The sequence below is a fragment of the Galeopterus variegatus genome, unplaced genomic scaffold (assembly GCF_000696425.1).
Source record: "Galeopterus variegatus unplaced genomic scaffold, G_variegatus-3.0.2 Scaffold224, whole genome shotgun sequence".
Classification (NCBI taxonomy): Eukaryota; Metazoa; Chordata; class Mammalia; order Dermoptera; family Cynocephalidae; genus Galeopterus; species Galeopterus variegatus.
This window is the reverse complement of record NW_007726335.1, coordinates 51,160-61,315: the sequence shown is the minus strand read 5'-3', so window position 1 is coordinate 61,315 and position 10,156 is coordinate 51,160.

Genomic DNA, 10,156 nt, shown 5'->3' with positions numbered 1-10,156 from the left:
TTCAGGAAACCCTCCTTCCACTTCACAATAACTCACAAGCTGCAACCCTTCCGATGACCGCTTCCACAAGCAAACTTCATTTTTTCAAGGTAAAATGTCTTATTTATTGTAGTAGTTATGTATTTCTTAGCCATTTAATAAAAATTTTAATCATTTACTAAAACTGTGCTACCATTTTTATTAGGGTTCTTTCTCTTTTGTGTGTCGCTTTTAAAGTTTTTGAGTGTTGTGCCCCTAACCTCATTTTTCTCCTTTAAGTCCTGTGGTTTTTATTGCATGATTTTGAGTAGAATGGTGCTTTTTAGGAATGCATATGTTGTATTATAGCAGAACTGACTGTGCTATGAAAATAACATTTTCAACTGTCAGCATGTACAACTGACAAAAAACAGCAAAGGAGATGATGCAGAACAATTTTAGAAGCTGGAAAGTGAGGCCGGCCCGTGGCTCACTCGGTAGAGTGCGGTGCTGATAACACCAAGGCCACGGGTTCGGATCCTATATAGGGATGGCCGGTTGGCTCACTGGCTGAGCGTGGTGCTGACAACACCAAGCCAAGGGTTGAGATCCCCTTACCGGTCATCTTTAAAAAAAAAAGAAGCTGGAAAGTGGAACAAGTTGTAACTTAGACCCAAGAAAGTTGAATCTTAAGCCAGCTGAGAGAAAACCTTAGCAACTGTCTCTACACAGAGAGAACTTTAGCAATATGCATGGGGTCTCCTTGAGTCCATTGCTGTAATGAGTATATTACTCAGTAATAACATATGAGTAACGGGTATAAGGTGAAACTCCAGGAGGCTAGGCAAAGAATGACTGAGGAGTTGTAAGCCAAAGAATCTCCAAACAAAGCTCAAACAGGGCTGAAAGACATTTCAAGTTCCAACCAGTCAGAGAGGAGAGTCCTTACTGAACAACTGGGACATTCGGCAGAGACCCCCAAAGGGTCATGCCTTAGTGGAAGGCCTAAACTAACCCAGAGTAAAGACTACTCTAAATTCACCCTAACAAAGCTTAATGTCAGAGGACTTATGCTACCTAATTTCAACACTGAATATAAAGCTACAGTGATCAAAACAGTGTGGTATTGGCAGAAGGATTACACACATAGATCAATAGAGCAGAATAGATCCTAGAAATAGGGCCAAACGTATACGGTCAACTGATATTTAACAAAAGTGAAAAGGCAATTTCATGGAGAAAGAATAGTGTTTTTAATGAATTGTCCTGAAAGAACTGGATATTCATATGAAAACAAAACAAAACAAAAGAAATTTCATGTATTACACAAAAATTAACTGGAAATGGACCATAGACCTCAATATAAAAGTTTAAACTATAAAACTCCTAGAAGAAAACAATAGAAAACTTCATAATCTAGGGGCAGAAAGAGATTTCTTAGATAGGTATAAAAAGCATGGAGCATAAAAATTTTGATAAATTGTACCTAAAAATAAAACCTTTTGCTTTTCAAAAGACACTATTAAAAACGAAAAGGCAAGCTATAGGCTGGGAGGAAATATTCATCATTCCTATATCTGACAATGGACTTGACTGCAGAATATATAAAGAACACTTATAACTTGATAAGAAGACAAATAGGCCAATTTAAAAATGGGTAAAATAAGGGGCTGGCCCGTGGCTCACTTGAGAGAGTGCGGTGCTGATAACACCAAGGCCATGGGTTCGGATCCCATATAGGGATGGCCGGTTAGCTCACTGGGTGAGCGTGGTGCTGACAACACCAAGTCAAGGGTTAAGATCCCCTTCCCGGTCATCTTTAAAAAAAAAAATGGGTAAAGTATTTCATCATACACATCACAGAATAATATATATGAACACCCAATAAGCACATAAAAATATGTTTACTGTTATTAATCATTAGAGAAATCAAATTAAAACAACTCTGAGATATCACTACATTCTCATTAGCAGGACTGATAATATCAAGTGTTGGTGAGTATGTAGAACGATCAGGATGTTCATATGTTGGTGGTAGGAAAGTAAAATTGTACAACCTCTTTGGAAAACAACATTGCAATTTCTTATAAAGTTAAACACAACTTACTATATGGCCCAGCAATTCTACTTCTATGTATTTATGTGCCTAAGAGAAATGAAAACATATGCCCACAGAAATACTTGTATAAGAGTGTTTACATCTGCTTTATTCATAATAGCCAAAAATTGGAAACATTTCAAATGTCCGTTAAAGGTGAATTTATTTAAAAAATGTGCTTTTTCCATACAATGGAATGCTACTCAGCAATAATAACAAGGAATTAAAATTGATACATTCCAACAACATGGATGAATCTCTGAAAATTTATGTTAAGCAAAAGAAGCCAGACCATAAATAGTACTTACTGTATAATTCTATTTATATGAATTCTCCAAAAGACTAATATGCTTTATAGTGACAGAAAGCAGATGAATGTTTACTTGGGACTTAGGGTTGTGAGGATTGACTGTAAAGAGGCACACGTGAATCTTTTGGTGGGTAGTGGGTATGTTCTGTATCTTTATTTTGGTGGTGGTTACATGTCAGAACTGATCTGAACATATACTTAAAATGAATGTATTTGATTGTATGCAAATTGTACCTTAGTAAAGTTGATTTAAAAAAAAAGACTGGAGGATTTGTTGAAGTCTGTGTAATAAGCCATTGGACCTCGAAATCCCCTACCCCACAAAGAATAGCCAGGTCTGTCCCTTCCCACCTCAGCAGAGGACTGTAGGTTTATACTCTGAAGACGGTTAAATAGAGGGTCTTTGTAACAAGGTAGAGTAAGCCCTGTTGAGGACATAAACGCTTTACTGAAAAGATGGGGATTAAGTAAAAGTTTACAACTGAATCCTGAGACTTCTGGCTCTCCTCTCTTATTTTGCATCCAGAGTGCTGGAAGCCAGGCTTATATACTCCAGGCAGTGATTTGGAAGTTTCTTCACTGGGCATGACCAGATGAAAAGGAAAGACCCCAAATCATTGATATTAGGATTTACCCATGTAAACAGATCAGCTAGCTTGCCTAGGGTTGACATGACTCACCTGTGCTCCCAGAATGCCCAACTGGCCTTTAGTGATACCTCTGCAATGTGAGTCAGCCATGGATCACTAGTCTTCTGAGAAGAGCCTCTCACACAAAAATTGGAGCTCCAACTACAAACAGGAAAAAACAAAAAAACAAAAAAAACCCCCAACAACAACAACAACAACAAAAAACTCTGAAGAAAGCAGAGGCTAAGGAGGGAGATAGAAATATTCAAAGGAAAAAACCTCTCCCTTTTATTAATAGTGTCAAAGAGAATGAGAAGATATTTTATCCATGAAGCAGAAAAAGAATGCAATAAAGAAGGTGTAGTCAGAAAACAAAATGAGCCTTGGAGATTAAAATGATAATAGCAGAAATAGAAAATTCAGTAAAAGGTGTTGAGGATAATATGAAGGAAATCTGGAAAGTAGAGAAAAAGGATAAAGAGATGAGAAACAGGACAGCAAAGATAAAAAATTAGAAAACCAGTTCAGGATGCCCCAAATCTGAATAAGAAGAGTTCCAGAAAGAGAAAACAGAGAAAACATAAGGGGGAAAAAATCACCAAAGAAATAACCCCAGAGAAATTTCCAGAACTGAAAGGTCTGAGTTTGCAGATCGAAATGGCCCACTAAATCCCCAATAGACCTCATCAAGTCATTTCACTGGGATGGAGAAGTTTGTACAAACATAGAGGAAAATAGGTTTTGTATAAGAAATAAGAATCAGAACGGCTTTAGACTTCTCAGCAGTTATACTGGCAGATAGAAGACAATGGATACTTCAAAATCTTGAGGGAAAACATTTTTACAACTCAGAATGCTATAGCAGTCCAAAATATGAATTAGTTTTGAGAACAAAGAATATTCAGACATGCACTTTCTCAGTACATCTATCTCACATGCATCATTTCTCAGAAAGCTACCAAAGAGTATGCTCCACCTAAACTAGGGAATAAACTAAGAAAGAGAAAGAGCTAGAATGTAAGAAACAGAGATCTAGGGCAAGAGACAGAGGAGGGAGTTCCCCTGGATGATGGAGATGCCAAGAAGAGAGAAGTGTGACAGTCCTGGAGAGCAGCCAGTGCAGATAGGAACAGGGGAGAGACCCTGGGAAAAATGGCTCCAAATGAGGAAATGAGTAGAATATTTGGCATGGTTGAACATACTGAGAGGTCTAGACAAGTAAGAAAGATTCTGGGATGATTTGTTGATTGGGAAAACTAAAAGTAAGGGAGCATATTGATTGCATGGTTCAAAAAGTAAATGAAGTATACTACATGGCTGTGCTGTGAATATCGATTAATGAAATAACTCTATCAGGATGAGAGGTGATGGGAAATGTGGTGGCTGTGGGGTGGTTGTGAAAGAGAGGTGAATTCTCACTTTCCAGAGTGAAATGTCAGTAGTTAATGTCTAAATCTTAAAAGTTGAGAAGTAGCAGCATAAACATGTTATTTAGAGATATGAATAAAAAACTGAAGGAAAAAAAAAGGCTAAAACTTGAATGTGATTGCCTTTGGGGAGTGGGAATTGTGTGTGAGTGAAAGCTGCTATTGTTTTTTTTTTTATCATAAGCATTATTGTTTGCTTCTTTAAGCCAGGCTAAAACTTGAATGTGATTGCCTTTGGGGAGTGGGAATTGTGTGCGAGTGAAAGCTGCTATTGTTTTTTTTTTTATCATAAGCATTATTGTTTGCTTCTTTAAGCCATGTTCATGTATGACTTTGATAAAAACTTTCTATCTATCTATCTATCTCTGGAGCATTTGGGAAAATAGTGGCTGAAGTTGAGAAGGGTAACTCTTTTTCCCCCTTTGTCCTGCTAAAATACTCAATAACAGGATAAAAAGCTAATCAGCTAATGAGAGTGAGTGGGGGAAGTTTGTTTTTTTTGCTGGAATCCAGAGAAGGCTCATGAGAAGCTTTGCATTCTTGGAACTCTGGACCCAAAGGCCTGGGAGACAGCTTGTTTGTCTAGCAGAGCCAAGACCCCCTGAAATACCTGAGCTGGGTGGATCCACTCCCTGAAAACAAGAAAAGGACCCATCCCTAGCCACCCTGCAAAAGATCTGGAGTGAAGCCAGAGACTACAGTAGAAGTCAGACATCTACTGACACTGGCTCCTCTAGAGGGGATCCACTCTGTTTGCTTGGGCAGAGAGAAAACTGCCCTCACCTGTTCATTTCTGGAGCAGCCAAAGAACCTGGAGGTTCTCCCCACCCTTCAGACAAGAGGGTCCTGCCTACCAGCCTGTATGCTGCCAGCCTGACAGGAGGACACCAACTTGGACAGTCAGAACCAGTGCCTCCTACTGAAGAAAATTTAATGGAACAAAATAAAATGGAACTTTTAAGCAATCTACAACAATAAAAATACTTCTATGATGATTCAACATCGTATTGCTAAGGAATCATCTGGGAATAAGAATGATGTTTCAGTAATTAAAAATAAATTCTGAATTTAAAATTCAATATAGGAAGTGAAAAGTAGAATAAATACTGCTGGGTCATAGAGAAAGCTATCTAGGGGATCAAATGGAGGAACTCTCTTGTACCATGGAACAAAAGTATAAAGAAATGGGAATTATGAGTGAAAAGATGAGTAAGGATGCTAACCAAAGGTAGAAAATGGTGTATCTGAATAATATCTGTTCCAGAAGAAGAGAAAGGAACAAATGGAGTAGAACCTATAAAGAAAGAAATAATAGAAGAAAACATCTCTGACCTAAAGAAGGATTTGAATATTAACCTGAAAAGAATTCTTCAAACGCCTAGCAAGATTAATAAAAACAAGACACATACTTAATCATATCCTGGTGAAATTTCTGGAACTTCAAAGAAAAAGTAAAAATCCTAAAAAATTCCAGACATAAAAACAACAACCACAAAACTTTATTTTTTATTTATTTATTTATTTATTTTTTTGTCTTTTTTCGTGCCCGGCAACGGATCGCAACCCTCAGTGTCGCACCCGTACCGGACACAGCCTACCTCCAGCTGTGAGTGAAGATAATAATCATGGGGTCCTAGCTGGAAGCAGGATCGAAGGAGAGTGTTGTGGGGGCAGAACAGAATAGCTGGGTTCAAGCCTGGGGCTGCTGGTGTAGCTGAGGAAGCCATCTGCTGATAGTGAGAGAGTTATAAATGGTCCTGCAGTTTAAGACTTCAGAGATGGAGCAGTTTAGGGTCTAGAGTGTATGCATGGGTAGAGACAAGAGAAAAAGGATGAAAGTGAGTTACTTGAGTTGAGGAGCTCAGGGAACACTAAGGGTTAAGATGCTGGGAGGGTTATTTGCATGGAGAGGAGCACCAGAACCCAGGTAGCAGCGACCCTGCTGAACATGACACAGTGGCCAGGAGGGCAGGAGGGGCTGTGGGGCCAGGAATGATGAGCCATAGGGAAGGGAGGTAGCTGGATAGCGCGAGTGGGAGGATTTTAAAAACTACAGTGATTTGTGCAAGCAATACATAAAGGTTAAAAACTCAATCCGTATATAAAGGATTTTATTCTTTTCAATTAATAACACTCCATTGAATGTATGTAGCTCAATTCATTCAATCACTTCCCTATTGACAGTTTATGATGTTTCCAGTTTTTCATGAATATAAAAAAAAGTGACAGCAGAGACCACAGGTACGTATGCACATTTGTTGTGAAACATCTGTAGGATAAGATTCTGGCAGTGGAGTTACTCGGTCAAAGGATCAGTGTATTCATTTTATTTATTTTATGTATTGAAGTAAGAGTAGATGTCTTACAGGTACGTATGCACATTTGTTGTGAAACATCTGTAGGATAAGATTCTGGCAGTGGAGTTACTTGGTCAAAGGATCAGTGTATTCATTTTATTTATTTTATGTATTGAAGTAAGAGTAGATGTCTTTTTAATTTTGAGAGCTTTTGCCCTCCAGAAAAGATGCATCAATTGACAATCCCACCAACAAAGGACAAAGCTTTCTGTTACCCACACAACCAACAACATGAAACACTTATTAAATATTTCAGTCTTTGACAATTTGATGGGTAAGAATGGCTTTTCATTTTTATTCATATCGTATTTCTTTAATTTGAGTGAGGTTGAGCATTTTTTCCTATATGCTAATTGATTTTATTTATTTTCTTTTTTTGTAAGTAATCTACAGGTTCCAACTGCCAAGGTTCAAATCCTATATTTTCTACATGCTAGCTGTATGAACTTGGGCAATTTACTTGAATTCTTTGTGCCTCAGTTTCCTCTCTTAAAATGGTGGTAATAACACACACCTGCATCGTAGGGTTATTTTGAGAACTAACTAGCTTAATGGATGGAAAGTGCTTAGAACAGTGCCAGCACATGCTTAGTAAACACCATGTAAGCAATAGCTTATGTTATGCATGTCTGCTGCCCACTTTTCTGTTGAGTGCTTTATCTTTTTCTTACTGATTCTTATGTTCAGGAAGTAGCCTGCTCATATGTGTTGCGTTCTTATCCTCTACCATTTGACTTTTTCAAAAAAGTATTGAATTCCACGCAGAAATGTGAAATGGTTTTGTTATGCTTACCAGCATTCGTTCATTCCCTGATAACGAAGAAAATTTTTTTTTCTTTAAGAATCAGAGGCCATGGTCAGTTTTCTCTCTGCCCTTTATGTCACATGTTCTCCAGTTTTTAGTTGATGAACAATGAGCAATGATTCTGAAAGTGCAGCAGAGAGCCAAAAAGAATGTCCCCCACCTCCCTGGGAGAGGAGCAGCAGTTCCACCTGTGTGGGTTGCAGGGGCCCTGGTGTCTAGGGCAGGTTTAGCAGAGCCAAGCAAGGCCAAGGACCTGGGGCTGCTGGTTGTTCATAGCTGGGTTCCAGAGGGTGCAGTAGGACAGCGAGGAGGGGAGTGGGAGGACAAGCGAGTGTGTGGTTGGCGTGTGTGTGTATGAGCGTGTGTGAGACAGAATGCTACAGAGAGGGGAGCCTGCCTTTGGGGTGTGCAGAGGACCGCGGGGAAAGGCTTTGTGGAATTAATTCGCTTCAAGATTCTGCCCAGGATCTTATAAGGTGGTTTCTGTGAGGTCAACAGAGGCCTGCCAGGGTGGGAGACTGCTGAGTCTCGATGCACCACCAAACCGAGAACTCCTGTGGCGCAGGAATTTGATCTGCAGCCTCTCGTCATTGGCAGCTCCTTGTGAAGCCCTCCAGAGGATGTTTGTGTGCGCTGCCTGGCACCAAGAGGGCTCCTGGTGCTGCCTGAGAAAGTAGACAGGAGACTGGCGAGGGCTGGAGCAGCCAGGAATGCTTCAGCGAGGAGATGGAGAGGCCTAGGGTAGATACCAGCCAGGCCCCGGAATGGGGAAATGCCTGGGCCTGAGAAGCCCAGAGACCTTTTCTCCTTTGTAATGACCTCCCCCAACTCCCTCTAGGTATGGAACCCCAAGATTTCATTGTTGGTGAGGAAACTGGCCTGGGGATGGGCAGTGATTTGTGACAAGGTACCAGCAGTGCCCTGCCAAAGATTTCTCAGGTTGGGCTTTAGGGGAGAGGTGCACTGGGGAGGAACTCCTGGCGTGGGTGGGGCACGGCCTCCAGAGTGTAGGTCCTGTGGGGCACTGGAGGTGGGGAGGGGTGAAAGGGGCCAGAAGCAGAACATGGGTTGGGGGTTGGAGCGGTAGGGAATTGGGGTGGGAGGCAGTGGGAAAACGAATTGAGGAGGAGCCCCGAGGAGTAAGGAAATTGAGGTGTGTGTGTGTGTTTATGTAAATTAAACAATTGGTCTTATTTGCCTGCTTGGGGGTTAGGGAAGGGAGCGTGAGATTCTCATGATGGTACGTGTCACAGGGCCAGGGAATCTCTTCCAGTTAAATCTCTCTCACACACATACACACGCACACACACTCCATAGAAGACACCACTGAAGGTCTCCCTGAGAATCCCTCTGCCTCTGGTCTGATCTGTCTCGATGCCAATGGAGAGGGGAGGGGGGCTCGTGGGCCCCCACTAAGATTACTGAGAGGGATTACCCCATGTTCAGCCTCACCGGAACTCCTTGTGGTCTAACTGAAATGACAAACCAGGAAGGACATTCCATTCCTCCTCCATCGAGGACTTCCCCGAGGGCTTGGTCTGAGGTGACAGCCTGGCCAGCTCTTTGGGTGTGGCTGGAGGTGGGCTAAAGGCTGACAAAGCCCTGGGAAAATGGGGGCAGAGCAGCACAGAGCATGTGGCAGGGGTGCTAGAGGCCACTAGGAAGTGAGGCCAGCCCTCAGGTGCTGCCTCGGTCCAGGATTCCCTGTCCCAGCACAATGCTTATTCCCTCCATCAGTGGACTTGACCCTGCTGGAAACTGTTTGGTGGTGGCTTCAGGTGAGGAAATGATGGGCTTCAGCTGGGATGGGGAGGAGTGTTTGAGTGCAGACAGAAGCACGTACACACAGATAGGCATCCAAACGTGTGCAGGTGTGTATCCACAGCACCCCCCCCGCCCCACCCGTATCCATGCAGATTCCCACTGGTGTAAGTAGCTCACAGACATGCGCGTGCGTGTGTCAAGGGGTGTGGGCATTGCAAAGCCTGCAGGTGGGTACACATGGAAGTGTACACACATCCACAAAGGGTCACAAGCACACACAGGGGTCCCCTTCTACAGGGACACATGAAATAAGTGGTCAGGAATGTGAGTGGGGGCTGGAGGAGGCCCAGCCTCTGGGCTTCAGATGCCTTTTGGAGTGGGGAGGGGAGCAGCTAGAAGTGGGGCCGGCCCCACTCAGCCTCGTTTCTCTGTAGAAATGAGTGGTGGCAGGGTGCAGCCGAGGACTCCAGCTAGGCCGGGCCCACCCTGGGGCGAGATACCTCAAGAGCCAACCGATTTCTCAAGGAGGAGCTGGACTTGGGAGGAGGGAGCGTGTCAGAGAATGCCTTTCCGGGTTGTGGGTGGCCTGGAGGCTGGCAGCAGGGGTCCGGGCGCTGATTCCTCTGGCCTCAAGAATCTGGATGTTCTTGCCCCTTCCCCAAGCCTCCTTCGGAAGTCTCGCCTGACCGCGCGTGGTTCAGGTCTGCGGCCGCCTGCGTCTGCGGGGCTCTGCGGGCGGCGCTCCTGCCCACTCCGGACCGTTCCCGCTTGGACCCACAGCGCGGGCACCTGCGGGGCAAGGGCGGCG